The sequence below is a fragment of the Myodes glareolus genome, chromosome 12 (assembly GCF_982192425.1).
Source record: "Myodes glareolus chromosome 12, mMyoGla1.1, whole genome shotgun sequence".
NCBI lineage: Eukaryota > Metazoa > Chordata > Mammalia > Rodentia > Cricetidae > Myodes > Myodes glareolus.
The window spans coordinates 38,958,887-38,975,848 of NC_142037.1; the positions used below are offsets into that span (position 1 = coordinate 38,958,887).

Consider the following 16,962-nt stretch of genomic DNA (forward strand, 5'->3'; position numbering starts at 1 on the left):
TGACTAACATTTGAGCCGCGGAGTGTGCAAACAGCGTTTGGTGTTAGAGGAGCATCTTTCTCTATGACCCTGGGTGGGAGAAGTAGAAGAGACCGGCCACCATAGACCAGCTCTGCTCACTAGACCCGACTTCAGATAACTGGCTAGAATTCCTACGGTTTGACTTGGTTCCTTGGCTCAATCTAGCCTGTCCAACTGCGGAAATGCCAATGAAAGAAAATGCAGTTAGAATATTTGGAGAACGGGCTAACTCGTCAGTCTGTGGCTTCTGGATAAAGGGAAGAGTGGTGGACAAGGCAGTGTCTTCCCCAAAGAAGTGGGAGCTGAGTCTGGTGAGCACTTCGGTTTTTTATTTTAAAGATTTGAAGATTTTATTTTTAAGGTGTGTGTGTGTGTGTGTGTTCAGGTGCCTGTAGCAGCCAGAGACATTAGATACCTGTTGGGGCTGTAGTTGCAGGGGGCCATGGGTGCTGGGAAGTGAACTCAGGTCCTCTAAAAGAGCAGGGCACAATGTTCTCTGAGTCATCTTTCCAGTCCTCTGGTGAACACGATTGGCAGCTGTTCAGAATCATCCTATACTTGCTATTGCTAGATTAGATTCTCCGTTCTTCACTTGTTCATCCCAATGCCCATACTCGACAATGATGACCAAGACAGAGGTCTCTGCTAATGAAACCGTCTGGAACCCTAGAATTCAAGGATACAGTTATTTCAAGGAACAACGTCCAGTATTCATTCAGCTCACTCAGTACACACTGAGGATCTTTTCTGTACCACCCAGGGCCATGTTGGGGGCTGCAGACTCCTGGCCCCTAAGTTTCTTTGCCTGCCTCAGACCCTTTGCCTGCTGGAGTGAAACAGCTTGTTTTCCTGTGTCTGCAGCTGCTCTGAGCACGAGACCCTCATGAATTCCTGATGGCAGGGGAATGAATTCTGGTGGGTTTTACAGCTGGAAATCCCAAGATCTGGGGCGTGGCTGTCAGATAAGGATCCCTACATAAGCTTCCCTGGAGCACAGTAAAGTTGGGATTCTTATTTCAAGATGACCCGAGTCCCTGTGTCTCTCTCTGTCTGTATGCATGTATTTTTAAATCTCCAGTCCTTTTCCCAGCTCGTGTACCATCCCATAGGGCAGGCACTATAGGTCCAAACCAACAAATGACACACGATCCCTCATGTAAGCAGCTAAATCCAAAAAAGCCTCCACCCAGTACATAACCATGAGCTGTGGACCCGCTGATGAGAGGCAACTGCTTTGATAATCATCAGGTATACATTTCAGTCTAATCAAATCTGGCAAATGCTTATTTTCTCAGTTGGAGTTATTTTGATATTGAAATACAGCGAGTACTGACCTTTTGTTCCACACACTTAGGCAAAATGTACAACGAAATGAGCTTCCCATTGCCTCCATCTTCCAGCCGAAGCTGCAGCCAGCTTCCATCCCTGGAAACAGCCAGGGCTCCTGCTTGCTTACATGACAGCTGTGAGGTCCTGTGTCAGATTTACACAGTGCTCCTGCTCTCCTGACATTTCCTTTCTTTAAAAAACAAACAGACAAACAAAGAAGTGGTTAAAGGTCATTTGTGCTCGCTCCCTTCCACTGGCGTTAGTGTTTCTACCCACAGTGACAGGGAGAACTGCCAGTTCAGACCAACTCACTCAAGCTGGTGGAGCTGGGACAGTGGTGCAAATGGTCACACTCAGAGCAGGACAGAGGTGATACGTGTGGACAGCTGTCTCTGTGAGACAGGGGGATAAGCTCTCCCCACCAGATTTAAATGCATCAGTGAGACAAATTTTTAAAAGTGAAGGTGGTGGTGGTGGTGGGAAATCCAAATAATCACTCAATGTGAGCTGAATTTTTAAGTTCTTCCAAGATAGCTCAGCTATAACAGTAGCAGTCCAGGTGTTTCCATAGCTTGACTGTAACAGTGGCAATCCAGATGTTTCCAAGACACCTCAACTATAGCAGTAGCAATCCAGATGCTTCCAAGAAGAGAAGGCAGAGCCCTGGCTTTCCTGGCAGTCCTGTGTCAGGCTCCCAAGGCTGCTGCTGCTGCTGCTTTGGTAACTTCTCCATCTCAAAGATGGGAAGAGCCAGGATCATAAACGAAGTGGCCCCAGTTCACAATGCTGCAGTGGAGAAAGATGTGTCTTTTGGGCCACAAAGTGGGAGAGATCAAAAGTGGCTCTGGCGGTACCGTCGTCAGGTCCAGAGTCCTTCCACAGTGTCCTCGGGCTGTCCCCTGTCGTCCTCTTGGTCGTTCTCACCCTTTCATCCTGCAGAGGATACAGGGGTGGCCAGTGTGGGAGCAGTGGCCATGATGGTGTGGGGCAGCAAACCGTTCTGAGTACTGACTTGGTACCTGGTGTTATTCCATTGGGACACTTTAAGAACTAACCACGCCCATCCCAGCCACTTTTGACCCTCCCCCCGCCGCCATCTTCTCTCTCTCTCTCTGGTGCATGTGTGTGGGTACGTGCGTGCGTGTGTGTGTGTGTGTGTGTGTGTGTGTGTGTCTTTGTTTTTTCTGTGTTTGTCTATGTTTTCCTTTCTTTAAGTAATAAATGTCTAGCTTTATGTATAGCCTTATGTCCATTTACTCTGCCGTCCACCGCATCCAGCCGCCTGACTCTGCCGCTCGCCCGGGGACCCTGCACTGCTTTGGCGGCAGCAGCCTCTGTCTGGCTCGCATGCCGCCGGGGCCATCCCATCATCATATTCTTTTAAAAAGAACAATACCTGGTGTCGCGCTAAGTATTCAAGACAGAAACTGCTTGGATCTGGTCTCTCCTCAGTTCTCATTTGATTTTGTGACTGATTGGTCCGGGTTTGGCAATTTCAACCGCTGTTCCTCCTATATTCTTTGAGTGTAGCAGCCAGGCAGACATCCCAGGATGAAGGGAATTTGAATCGAAAGATCTGTTAAAATGCTTTTGGCTTGTCCTGATTAGCTCTGGTGGTCAATGTGACATTGCCTCACCTGAAATATTGTCTAGATCAGACTGGCCTGTGGGCGTGTTTGTGAGGGACTATCTTGATTGTATTAGTGTAGGAGGGGCCAGGCCAGTGTGGGCAGTGTCATTTGCTGGACAGGTGGTCCTGGATGGAGGTATAAGAGTGAACAAGCAGCCTTCCTTCAGGGCTTCTTTTTCCAGTGTCTGCCCTTACTCCCATCATTGGTGGATTATGACCTGTAAGTGTAAGCCAGGGAAACCCTTTCTTTCCTCCTCAGATTGCTTTGGTCAGAATGTTTTTGTCACGGTGGTAGAATGAGAGGAGGCCAGGTCATCGAGTCCCCAACCAACTGGCTGAGCTGGCACCAACCCAGCAGAACTCCAGCTGCTGTTGAACATCTGTGAGAAAATCACATTGTTTGAATCAAAGTGATCGCAGACAGGGTTTGCTTATCCCCTTTTTACCACCGTATCTGGGGGCCTTCTATGTGCCAGCTGCACTTTTCAGACGCTGGGTTGCACCAGTGAACACAACAGGCACATGTGCATGCCTGCCCTCAGGTAGCTCGGGACCTGACCCAATATCTGAATGTCTCTTGAGAGTTGGCCATGCCTCTCAATGGACATTTTCACTCTAAGGGACTCCTTGCTAATCAGAGTTTCCCGTTCTCAACGAACTCTGAGCATTGGAAAGATTCCAAGTAGAGGATGTCAAACCTCTCTGCCTGTAGCGTTGATTCGCATGTTTGACCGAGGTTCTTCTGTCTTCAGTCAGCTATGTATATAGTTAACTCTTGTTTCACATAGTGGAAAATATCTTTGTTTCTTTCGCCTCCCCCCCTGCCATTTTGTGTGTAGAAATACACGTGAACACAGGGACACTGCTAAGGCAGCTGCATCTTGGCTTTGCATGGATATCTTCAGGCTGCAGTTTTCAGAGTCCCCTGAAGTACAGGCGCGGAGTGCTTTTTTCACCATGGCTGAAATACAGACTAACCCTTTCATGCGCACAGTCACAACAGCCCTTTGTGTTGTGGGTCACCTGTGGGTGACAGGTGACCCTGAGAAGCAAAGGCTAAGTGACTCACTCAGGGTCTCTCAGTGCCACGACCTGGGCCAGCCTTTCTGCCTTGGCTGTGTCTTTTCATGGCTCTTCCTTCACTGTGCTGGCTTTTTGGAGACGTGATGTTAGGCTTTAAAATTTTTCTGTCCTTTGTAGTCGTTGCTGAAAGAATCGTGAACTCAATCCGGAAGGGTCTTTGTCCAAGTGTTAGCAGGACAGCAGTGGGCTACTCCTGGCAGTATTTATAACACCCCAGTTCTTTGTTCCCCAGTCTTTCCCCCCCTCCGTTCAGTTTGCCCACCTTTCTGCTCTCTGTTTTTAAGTTTCGCTTTTTTTCCCTTTCTGGTTCATGGGCTTTAATCTTAGGGATGAGAGGATCCAGTGACCTCAGAGCTGACACATTGTCGGTCCCTGTCAGGAGCGGAGGTTAGACTTTCAGCGCCTCTGAATCCACAAGGGTGGAGTAGGGAGTTAAATGCTAACCCGACTGGTAGGTATCCAGACTGTAAAGTACATTGCCCCAAGAAGAGCTTTCATGCCCCAGGTGGGGAGGCAGTGCTAAAGCACACAAAGGAAGTATGCCACTTTGCAAATGGCTGCTGAGTGAGAGCACTGGTTAAGGACACAGAACACATTTATAATGAAAGGGGGCTTTTTCATGAGTACATTCCAGAAAGGCTGTCAGTGCAGCCCAGGAGTAGCCACAGACCTGAGGGACGGATGTGACCAACTCCCTAGAGGTGACAAAATGAGACAACCCTTCTGTCCATGAGTGACAAGGAGTTCACCTCTGTCCCACCTGCCATCAGTAAAGGGCCGTGTCTGGGGGGTGTGGCCAACACTGACTTCCATGCCTACTGTAAGTTAGTGCCTTGGGTCAACACAGCTCAATATGTTTTCCTCTCTTCTACACAAGACAGTGTTCCAATTAAGCACCCAGTGATTATCTGCTTTTATCTCATAAGATCTCAGCCATCTATAAGGCAGTGCCAGAGATTTATTTTCTTCGTCAGTCCATGGTATTCGTTACCAGCTAAAGGTACCTCCCTGGCTTTCTGTTGTGACACCATCTGGTCTAGTGCTCTCATCCTATGCATGTAGGGGATTCCTTTCTGAATGGTAAAACCTCTGCCTCCCATCCACTGTAGCTCCGATTCCAGGGTTTCATAGACTCTTCTATCAGCACTGGGACCTTTCGTGGCTTGCAAGGAAACCCTGATGCCTTCTGCTGAACAAAGTGTGAACCAAGTGCTTAGATACCAGAGGGATCTGGGAAGACAAAGACGGCAGAAGGAAGCAACACCTCTGCCCTTTAGGGGTTTAAAGCCTAAAGCTGGTGGGGGAGGGGAATCTTCTGCTTTCACTAGAAGGCGATTTCTGCAGACATAGAAGCTCCAAGGAGTGGGAGCAGTGCTTCACTATGCTGAACATCAGGGGGAGGCTTTCAAAGCCAGATCTGGAAGAACGAATGTAGCAGGGGAGGGTAGGTAGGCGGGAAGGCTTTCCTGGTAAGAAGTGGCCCAGATGCATGCATGTAGGTAGGTCCCAAGTGCACCAAGCTGTGAACCAGTAGGGCACAGTCATGAAGGAGTGACTGGAACTAGGGGGCTGGTGGGGGAAGTGGAGGAACTGTGTTCCTTTGGACTTTCCTAAGCTCCCTGCAGCCAGGAAGGCTCAAGGCACAAAAGAACTTAACTGTATGAAGAATGGGTTAAATTTCCCCACTCTCCCACCAAGTTGGTTGTCCCAACACTGTTTATACCAAGTGTCAGCATAGCGCTATCTACATAGTCTTGTGTCATTGGCTCTGTTTGGGGACTTTCCCTCTTCTTTAGTGATCTGGTTGTCTACGCCTGTGTAGACCAAAGTGTGCTTTGGTGTCTGGTTGTCTATGCCTGTGTGTTATGGAGACTTTGTAGTGTGCTTTGGTGTCTGGTTGTCTACGCCTGTGTGTTATAGAGACTTTGTAGTGTGCTTTGGTGTCTGGTTGTCTACGCCTGTGTGTTATAGAGACTTTGTAGTGTGCTTTGGTGTCTGGTTGTCTACGCCTGTGTGTTATAGAGACTTTGTAGTGTGCTTTGGTGTCTGGTTGTCTACGCCTGTGTGTTATAGAGACTTTGTAGTGTGCTTTGGTGTCTGGTTGTCTACGCCTGTGTGTTATGGAGACTTTGTAGTGTGCTTTGGTGTCTGGTTGTCTACGCCTGTGTGTTATGGAGACTTTGTAGTGTGCTTTGGTGTCTGGTTGTCTACGCCTGTGTGTTATGGAGACTTTGTAGTGTGCTTTGGTGTCTGGTTGTCTACGCCTGTGTGTTATGGAGACTTTGTAGTGTGCTTTGGTGTCTGGTTGTCTACGCCTGTGTGTTATGGAGACTTTGTAGTGTGCTTTGGTGTCTGGTTGTCTACGCCTGTGTGTTATGGAGACTTTGTAGTGTGCTTTGGTGTCTGGTTGTCTACGCCTGTGTGTTATGGAGACTTTGTAGTGTGCTTTGGTGTCTGGTTGTCTACGCCTGTGTGTTATGGAGACTTTGTAGTGTGCTTTGGTGTCTGGTTGTCTACGCCTGTGTGTTATAGAGACTTTGTAGTGTGCTTTGGTGTCTGGTTGTCTACGCCTGTGTGTTATGGAGACTTTGTAGTGTGCTTTGGTGTCTGGTTGTCTACGCCTGTGTGTTATGGAGACTTTGTAGTGTGCTTTGGTGTCTGGTTGTCTACGCCTGTGTGTTATAGAGACTTTGTAGTGTGCTTTGGTGTCTGGTTGTCTACGCCTGTGTGTTATGGAGACTTTGTAGTGTGCTTTGGTGTCTGGTTGTCTACGCCTGTGTGTTATAGAGACTTTGTAGTGTGCTTTGGTGTCTGGTTGTCTACGCCTGTGTGTTATGGAGACTTTGTAGTGTGCTTTGGTGTCTGGTTGTCTACGCCTGTGTGTTATAGAGACTTTGTAGTGTGCTTTGGTGTCTGGTTGTCTACGCCTGTGTGTTATGGAGACTTTGTAGTGTGCTTTGGTGTCTGGTTGTCTACGCCTGTGTGTTATGGAGACTTTGTAGTGTGCTTTGGTGTCTGGTTGTCTACGCCTGTGTGTTATGGAGACTTTGTAGTGTGCTTTGGTGTCTGGTTGGACTTAGTTCTCCTCAGTGTTCTCTTTTGGTGTTTTCCTAATCACTTTTGTGTGTTTGTGTTTTATTTATTTTTAAATTCTATGTGTATGTGTCCAGGAGTTTGAACCAGCCTGGCTAAGTTGTGCTGAGCCGATTTTCCTTTTTGCCTCTCATGGTTCATTTCTCTGCTGGCAGTAGAACTTTCTCCACACTCTGGCTCTTACCACCCTTCCACCCCCTCCTCCTTGGCATTCACAGATCTTAGTCATTTGCATTCTAAGCGCCTCTCCAAGCGGTTCTTCTGTGGAGCGAGCCGGAAACCCCAGTGCCGGATTTGATCCCTGGAATCTCACGGTCGCACTTTACAACAGCTGGGCCGTGGAGCGTGGAGGTGGCACGTGGTTAGAGGATGTGAGGAGATGGTGTTTGGGAGGGGAATCATGACAGTGGAAGCATCAGCCGCAGCCCGTGAGGTGGATGGATGCTGCAGCAGCCCTAGGAGTTCTTTTCAGAGACCTCTACTCAGGCGAAGGCCCGAAGGATTCTTAGATCACAGGGAAGAATTTCAAGATGAGTCGATACAAAACTGGAGGTCGTTAAGGAGAGCGTCTAGTATAGATTGGACCACAGGCATTGAGATGGGGCGGGGAGAGATAAGAAGGACGTAGTAGATGCCTGGAGTTGGCACAGGTAAACCAGGAAGAGGTCACATTTAGGTGTCTTAGGAATTGCTAGAATTACAGTAAATTGGTGGCTTAGGAAGCTACACTGTTCAAAGTAAAATGTTTTGGTGTGCTTCTGAGGAACTTTTTTTTTATACATCAGCTCTTTATTTTCTTTCCATAACAGAGAAGATTTATGTAAATTCCTTTCTCCAAATACCCACTAACTTCCTTATCCCTCTGCCTCTCCCTCTTTCTTTCTACCCCATCTCTCCCTCCCCCTTCCTCTCCCTCTTTGTTTTCTTTCTTCTTTTTTTTTAAATTTTTATTGATTTTATTGAACTATACATTTTTCTCTGCTCCTCTGCTATTCTTTCCCCTCCCCTTCAACCCTTTCCCATGGTCCCCATGCTCCCAATTTATTCAGGAGATCTTGTCTTTTTCTACTTTCCATGTAGATTTGATCCATGGATGTCTCTCTTAGGGTCCTCATTGTTGTCTAGGTTCTCTGGGATTGTGATTTGTAGGCTGGTTTTCTTTACTTTATGTCTAAAAATGACTTATGAGTGAGTACATATGATATTTGTTCTAAGGAACTTTTTAAAAGTAAATGAGGCCTTGGAGTGGCTACCCTATGCAGGTTAACAGGCTGATAAGATTTCAAACAAGTTAAAAAGGAGAGGCCTTTTAGCCATGAGGAAGCCAAGATGTGTGCTCTGCTGTAACGTGGTTAGCACACATACATGAGGAAGCCACGGCATGTGCTCTGGCTGTAATGTGGTTCCGAATCCTCAGCACACAAACATGAGGAAGCCATGGTGTCTGCTCTGACTTAACATGTTTCCAAATCAGTTGATGAGATTCTCTCCATGCTCAGCCGGCAAAGGCGGGGCTCACTGCCCTTCCATGCCCCACGCTTCCTCTTCTTTCCATTCTGCCGCAGATGATGCTGGCTGCCAAGGGGAGGCGAGAATTCCCAGCAGGGGCATAGAGCATCATCTTCGCACCACTGTGTTTGCCAACCTGCTTGCTCCATTCTCAGAATCATTAAGCACACACGTGACTTTCTTGAACTTCAAATATTTGCTGTGCTAACATGCCTTTGCGTGTGTGTTGGGAGAGAGCAAGTTATTTACCAAATGATAACAGGATTCAGGAGTCACACAACACTATACTAGCCGTGAATTACTCTCAAGATACAAGAATTTGGAGGAGTATGGGTGTGGTGAGAATCCATGCCTCTGGGTTTACTTCTGGAACTTTTTTTTTTTTAAATAGCATTGTAGGCTAACAACACTGCAAGCCCATGTGCCTGCCAATGAATGAACCATCATTCAGATTTTCATGCTGTATTCTTTTTCAATGAGTAGTTCATATCTTTTTCTCTACAATTTCGCTGCTGGGTTGCTCCCTAGGATGTAGAGCTGGTGGGTGACCATTCACAGGACTTATGTAAAGGGTGTGTGTGTGTGTGTGTGTGTGTGTGTGTGTGTGAGAGAGAGAGAGAGAGAGAGAGAGAGAGAGAGAGAGGAGAGAGAGAGGGGGGTATCTATGGCTCTTTTTTATGCATGTGACCTTAGAAGGCAGAAGAGTGCGTTGGATCCTCTGGGACTGGAGTTACAAATTGTTCTATGAACACCATATGAGTGTTGGGAATCAAACCCAGGTCCTCCTCTGGAAAAGCAGCCAGTGCTCTTAACCACTGGCTTAATTTAAAGAAGCCCCGAGTCTTGTCAACACACTAAAATGTAGGCTAAAATTTTAGGTTGCAGATAAGTCCTTCATTTACATATTAAATATTGACTGTTATATAGTTTGTAGTTTATGAATGTTTACATACACAGAAAATGCTGCCCTCCATGTAAGTGTCCCAGCCAGGCGTGGACAGTGAGCCTGCAGTCCCATCGTTGGGAGGCTCAGGCAGGAGGATTGCACCCAACCAACGCTGCTAGGCCCTTTCTCAAAAATCAGAAACCAAGACAACGATCCAAAAATTTGAGGCTTATTAACACACATGTGGTCCTTTCCATCAAGCCCAGCAGATAAAGCAGTCGCAGGGCCTTTCATGGAGTCCCAGAGAAAAGGAGTTATTGGAGATCCGGATGCAAATGGTGAGCACTGAGATCCTGAGCCCAGAATCAGCAGAAGGGTAGACTTATTAAGACATTTTTGGAAATTCTTGACTGCTGTGCTCAACACAAACATCTCTTGCCTTTGTTTTTTGGAAACGCCACCTTGATAAGGGTGATGTGAGGCCAGTTCACTCAAGGTGTTATTACGTCATTCCTTTAAAGTTGTGTTTGGGATTGTTCAGGACTTCGTAACATAGCAATAATGTGAAGAACACTTTTCCTTTTATGAAAAGAAAGAAATCAGAGAAGTTTCTCCCTGCCTTTTCTGAAACTAGAAGACCTTCTGTGGTCTGATAAGTCTTTTTCTCCTTTCACAACTTTCTTAATTACAGCTGACATTGGTTCATGTCAGGGTTCCCCAGTTCAAGTCTGCACACCCAGCAAGCACTTCCTGGGGCCCATGCTGTCAGGTGTGTCTCAGTGTGCAGCAGTGTGAAGTGAATCAAGGGCTGAGACACTTCCATCTACTTCTTAGCCCCATCGTTCTCAGGAGTCAGAAAAGAAATATCCTGAAAATGGCTCCAGAGACATCTCTAGACAGGATTTGATCCAAACCCACCCAGATATACTGTCCCGGGCAGTCCTATGAAGCGTTCCCTAAGTTGCTCTGCTTTTTGTGGTCAGGGATTTCTCTTTGTTTCCAAATTCACTTTTGGTTAGTTCTATATAAGTGGTTGTTTAACACATTTAATTTAAACGTTTCTTGTAGGCACTTAAAGTGAACTGTTAGCCTGCAGCCACAGGATTAGCAGAGGGAAGATTTATAGCTCCGCCCGTGTGGAATCTGTTGGCTCTTATTTGGGGACTTTTTATTCCATTCAGTCCTGGCTAAAATGTAATCATCCAATGGTTAATTCCAAAACTCATGGAAAACCAAGAAAAGAAAAAAGTAGAGAAGATTCTTTTCTATTAAAAAAAAAACAAAGTTGAAATGGGACCCATTTGACTTGGGAGCTATGATCTGCTGTCTGCACGCGTTCTAAACAACTAATTTTACAGAACTCTCAGTAAGCATAGGGCTTGTTCAAAATCGTCAGCATCCCCCTTTCCTTGGCAGCTAGCACAGCTCAAGACCCAGCTGGTCTAGTGTTTCTGGTTCTTTGTGTCCCTGCTGTGGCCTGGCCTCAGTGACCAGTCAGGGAGTGATACATTTTGTGACCCAGCTGGAAAGTTGTGACTGTCCCTCCATGCTCCCTTAAGGTCTGTATTCTCGTCAGAACAACCTCTGCAGTCTCCCATGGAGCACTGCGAACACACACCGGCCTTTCCTTGCCTCCTTATTAGCTAGTGGGAAGACCTGAAATGCAGTGAACCAGGGCTCTACTCGATAGCAGGAGCCACCCTCTCCGTTTGCAATGCTGCTGCGTTAACCCATCCACGGAGATCTGAAACTACTCAAACGGATGCTCTCTCACCATCCCTCCGCCTGCCCATCATCCAAGAGTGCTTTCTTGATGTTGGCCCCTTTCAGATCCTTTCATCTATACCAATTCTCCATCTGAGATTTCTTGTTAACTCAGAGAGAAAATGTGTTGAAACCCAGAGCAAACAGCATCTAAGACCAGAACACCGGACTTCGGTGTGATCTGCGAACTCTAGACTCCTCCCCCACTTACAGGGTTTCTTTAAAACAACTGGAGTCTGATACATTCAGACAGGTTTTAGGGAACTAACATCACTTTCCCACAGACTCCTCTAGTCGAGCAGGCATAGGAAATGCCCTTGGACGGCTAGGCTCAAGGATGTGATAGAGGAAATGGGTGAGGTTAGGACTTAGGTACTTCTGGGGTTGCAGATGGCTTAGAGTGAGGAGAAAGTAATCAGAATGTTTATAGTCCAATAAAGGAGAAAAGCTCTTTTGGAAGACTGCAAATGAGTCTAAATCCCTGTGATTTTTGTTTTGCTCATGTCTCTATGTTTGCCTGGCTATCTGTCTGTGTTGGTTTTTGCCTTTGTGGTAGTAAATTGACTTAGACATAAATGAGGACTCATATGAAGTTGCAAATGCTTTTCAGCAAGGCTTGTCTAATATTGTCAGTTTAATAAACAAAGCTGTGCTTTCTGATCAACGAAAAGCTTGCGTGAAGACTGCCTGACAGTACATGGAAACAACTCGGGGTAATAGCTGCCTTTATTTGATGTCTCAGAGTTTCCTTTGTAGATGAGAAAATGGGTTATGTCTTGTAAAGGAAGGTAGGAAATATAAGACTGTGTTGTGGGGGAGAAAGGTAACCAAGTCTAAGTGTTTGACTGATTTGAGAAAGCTATAGAAGGGTTTTGGAAAAGCATGAGTCTTGAGTAAGACTTGATACCTGAACAAGTGAGCAAAAATGATTTCTAGGCGTTTCCGGAGACCGAGCGTTGACAGTGAAGGTAGACTGTGTAAGACTGAAGCTGATTCCTGTGTTTAAGTCACTCTTGAATCACTGATCTGTTCCTAATGAGACATTTCAAAAGGATTCATTTTCTTTCTTTTTCTTTTCTGTTTGTTTTTTTTCTTGAGACAGTGTATGCCTACAGAGTCCTGGATGTTCTGGAACTCACTCCATATACCAGGCTGACCTCAAACTCACAGATCTGTCTGCCTCGACTTCTGATCTTGTGGGGCATTCATCAGAGAAGACTGATCAGATGTTGATTTAAACTAATAGGAAGTCTTTATCAGTCAGCCAGTGACTACCCTGGGTGTTCGGGATCCAACTTTCTCAGGATGAGCTTTGAAGCATAAGACTCATGTTGACATACTTCAGTTAACAAAGATAGTTAGCCAAAAGCAGATCTAAGAAGCTAAAAAGCAAGATGGGTACATTTAGAGAATTGCCCAGAACTATATGGACTTTGATGAATTAGGTCTTTGATTTAGTTTTGGCAGGTGGTCTGTCTATAGGCAGAATCTCATAGCCTGAATGCCATTTCCATCATGAAACCAATTGTGCTAGGGTCTCAGGGCCTGCTAAGGGCTGGGGCCCTGCTACACTGAGTGCTGGGTTCAAAGGCACGTACCATCATGCCTAACGATTTTTCCTTTGTTTTGTCACTGCTCTGGTTTTTTCCCCCCCTAGGGTCTAAAAATAGTTTGGGATTTGGGATTTTAGATAGCCCCTGGGAGCCCAAAGGACACATGTCAACTTACCATTGTTAAAAAACAAAATGGATCAGCAGAAACAACTAACCCCCAAAACAATATGGATGTTTCATTTATGTTGACTTAGGATTTTCCATTCTGAACTTTGTCTAATGCTGGCCCAGGGCTTTGGGTGACACCTGTCACCCACAGTACTGAAGAACTGCATGCTGGATTGTCTTCAGGTAAAGGTTACCCAGAACTAGTCCTTCTAACCCCTTTGTTGTTCCAATGTTAGCCACGCTTTAGCCAAAGGAGTCTAACACAGTCTGGCCTTGATCAACCGTTTTCCTTTCACCTTTGGGACCAGATCAGATCAATAACTGGCACAGGTCCGTCCTGGTAATTTAGGACAGTCAAAACCTATTCACAAGGGGGTGATTAGTGGTGGGCAGAAGCAGAACCTAGAAATGTGGTCAAGATGAAGTTGTGTGTGACAATGGTAACAAGGGAGTAAAGAAGGTAGCGAGGTTGTGGATGAAAACTTACGTCCAATAGACTTTAAAACATTTCCTTTGCCCATGAAGTTCCTGTCTGTCTGGTTGCTCTTGACCATGGGAACACTTTTGGGAGAAGTAGAAACTCAGCAAGATAAGGTTTTCCCCAAAGCTGTGTGGTTATTGGATGAGAGGAGCCCCATACAATCGGTTTGGTTGGCTACTTTTTGTTCATTGCCTCACCGCATGGAAGTTCCTGAGAGAACAACTTAGAGCAAAGATTTCTTATTTTTTAATTGTTTTTATTGTGCTATATACTTTTCGCCGCTCCCCTCCCTTCCTTTTTTCTCCCTTTCTACCCGCTCCCATGGTTCCTATGTTCCCAATTTACTCAGGAGATTTTTATATCTTTCTACTTTCCATGTAGATTAGATCCATGTGTGTCTCTCTTAGGATTCTCTTTGTGGTCTAGGTTCTCTGGGATTGTGAATTATAGGCTGGTTTTTCTTTGCTTTATGTATAAAAGCCACTTATGAGTGAGTACATATAATATTTGTCTTTCTGGGTCTGGGTTACCTCACTCAATATGATGTTTTCTAGATCCATCCATTTGCCCACAAATTTCAAGATGTCATTGTTGTTTTCTGTTGTGTAGTACTCCATTATGTAAATGTACCACATTTTCCTTATCCATTCTTCAGTTGAGGGACATTTAGGTTGTTTCCAGGTTCTGGTTATGACAAGAAATGTTGCTATGAACATAGTTGAGCACATGTCCTTGTGGTACGATCAAGCATCCTTTGGGTATATACCCAAAAGTGGCATTGGTGGGTGGTGTGGGAAGTCCTTCTGTCTATGTTGGTGAAGATCTTTTCCCATTCTGTAGGCTGCCATTTTGTCTTGTTGACCATGTCCTTTGCTTTACAGAAGTTTCTCAGTTTCAGGAGATCCCACTTATTAAATGTTTTTCTCAGTGTCTGTGCTGCTGGGGTTCTATTTAACAAGTGGTCTCCTGTGCCAATGCGTTCAAGTGTACTTCCCATTTTCTCTCCTGTGAGGTTCAGTGTGGTTGGCTTTATGTTGAGGTCTTTGATCCATTTGGACTTGGGTTTGTGCATGGGGATGGATATGGGTCTATTTTCATTCTACTACATGTTGATATCCAGTCATACCAGCACCTTTTGTTGAAAATGCTTTCTTTTTTTTCAGTTTTATATTTTTTACTTCTTTGTCAAAAATCAGGTGTTCATAGGTGTGTGGATTGATATCTGGGTCTTCAATTCAGTTCCATTGGTCCTCCTGTCTGTTTTTATGCCAATACCAGGCTGTTTTCAGTACTGTAGCTCTGTAGTAGAGTTTGAAGCTAGGGACTGTGATGCCTCCAGAAGTTTCTTTATTGTTCAGGATTGTTTTGGCTATTCTGGGTTTTCTTTTCCATGTGAAAAGTATTGAGTATTGTTCTTTTGAGGTCTGTGAAGAATTTTGCTTGGCATTGTATTGAGTCTGTAGATTGCTTTTGGTAAGATTGCCATGTTTACCATGTTAATTCTATCTACCCAAGAGCATGGGAGATCTTTCCATTTTCTGGTGTCTTCTTCAATTTCTTTCTTCAACAAGATCTAAAGTTCTTGTCATACAAGAACTTTATGCTATTTATGGATATTGTGAAGGGTGTTGATTCTCTGATTTCTTCCCCAGCCCTTTTATCATCTGTGTAAAGGAGGGCTACTGATTTTTTTCGAGTTAATCTTGTATTCTGCTACATTGTTGAAGGTGTTGATGAGTTGTAGAAGTTCCTTGGTAGAATTTTTTTGGGTTCCTTATATAAACTGTCATATCATCAGCAAATAGTGAGAGTTTGACTTCTTCTTTTCTGATTTTTATCCCCTTGATTTCCTTTTGTTGTCTTATTGCTAGCTAGACCCTCAAATACCATATTGAATAGATATGGAGAGCTTGTCTTGTTCCTGATTTCAATGGGATTGCTTGGGGTTTCTCTCCATTTTGTTTGGTGTTGGCTGTTGGTTTGTTGTATATTGCCTTTATTATGTTTAGGTGTGTTTCTTGTATCCCTTATCTCTTCAAGACCTTTATCAAGAAGGGATTTTGCATTTTGTGGAAGGCTTTTTCAGCATCTAATGAGATGATCATGTGATTTTTTTTCAGTTTGTTTATATGATGGATTACATTGGCAGATTTTCATATGTTGAACTATCCCTGCATCTCTGGGATGAAGCTGACTTGATCATGGTGGATGATTTTTCTGATGTGTTCTTGGATTTGGTTTGCCTGTATTTTATTGAGTATTTTTGCATCAATATCCATGAGGGAGATTGGTCTGTAATTCTCTTTTTTAGTAATGTCTTTGTGTGGTTTGGGTATCAGGGTAATTGTAACCTCATAAAAGAGTTTGCCAATGTTCCTTCTGTTTCTATTGTGTGGAACAATTTGAGCAGTATTGGTATTAGTTCTTCTTTGAAAATCTTGTAGAATTCTGTTCTGAAACCATCAGACCCTGGGCTTTTCTTTTGGTTGGGAGACTTTTGATGACTGCTTCTATTTCTTTAGAAATATGGGTCTATTTCATTGAGCAACAATTTCTTTAGGCTTGTGCTTGGTACTATGTGAATGAGCATTGTGGTGTGGAGCATGTGGCATGGAAGAGAAGAGGAAAAGTCTGAGGACTAGGACTAAGGCACACCCCGGATGCTCTACTTCTTCCTATGGGCCCCAATTCCTAGTGGTTCCAGATGTTCCTGTTATGGGGGGTTCCTGTGTGAAAGGCGGTTGTCTGCGGAGGGTGGGGGGAACTGCTGAGTTTGTTCTCTGGGAAGAACAAAGAATTGTACATCCTGGAAAGAAGACCCATGCAGAGGAACTGAAAGTGACAGGAAACCGAAATGACGGTTGGAGACCTTGGGGTGGGTGGGGCTGGGGGCTGGGGGTGGATGGGGCTGAGGGTTGGGGGTGGGTGGGACTGGGGGCTGGGGGTGGGTGGGGCTGGGGACTGGGGATGGGTGGGGAGGAGTGCAAATATAGTAAAGACAAGTGCACACACACACACACACACACAGAGGTGGGGACAGCAAGCACAAACTGACAAGCTTTATTTAGAACACATAGCTTCCTACCAAGGGCATGGGAGAGGTCCTGGGAGTGGGAGTCTGCCTTCGGGCTCTGGGTTAGATTTTTTAGAGGCTTCTGGAACCCTCCCCTTCCCAGTCCCCCTTTCTTCCTCATTGATCTGCCCTGCTCACAAGTTTCTTGCACTGTTACAGACTTCTGTCTCTGTGTCTGTCTGTCTGTCTGTCTGCCACCTGTGTAGTTAACTTCCAGTTTTGTGCCCTCACACCTCCCCCAAATGTCCTCAAGGAGACAAATCTGAAACCTGGGCCTCCCGTTGCTTCATTGTTGAATAAACTCGGTCTTTTGCCAAACGTATTGATTCTGTGGTTGGCACCCGTGTGGCTAGCAAATGGGTCTGGCTAGGT

General features: G+C 45.3%; 1 long non-coding RNA gene across 1 annotated transcript in view; it reads right to left on the bottom strand.

The window, feature by feature from the left end:
* Positions 1–330: 330 nt before the first annotated feature.
* The window catches only part of LOC125392364 (uncharacterized), a 186,773-nt gene continuing 170,141 nt past the window's right edge, over positions 331–16,962 (bottom strand). The window contains exons 2-3 of the long non-coding RNA XR_015734644.1: positions 1,356–1,540; positions 331–687 (exon numbers count right to left, since the gene is read on the bottom strand). This is a non-coding gene — a long non-coding RNA (uncharacterized LOC125392364). The remainder of the gene's footprint in view (positions 688–1,355; positions 1,541–16,962) is intronic.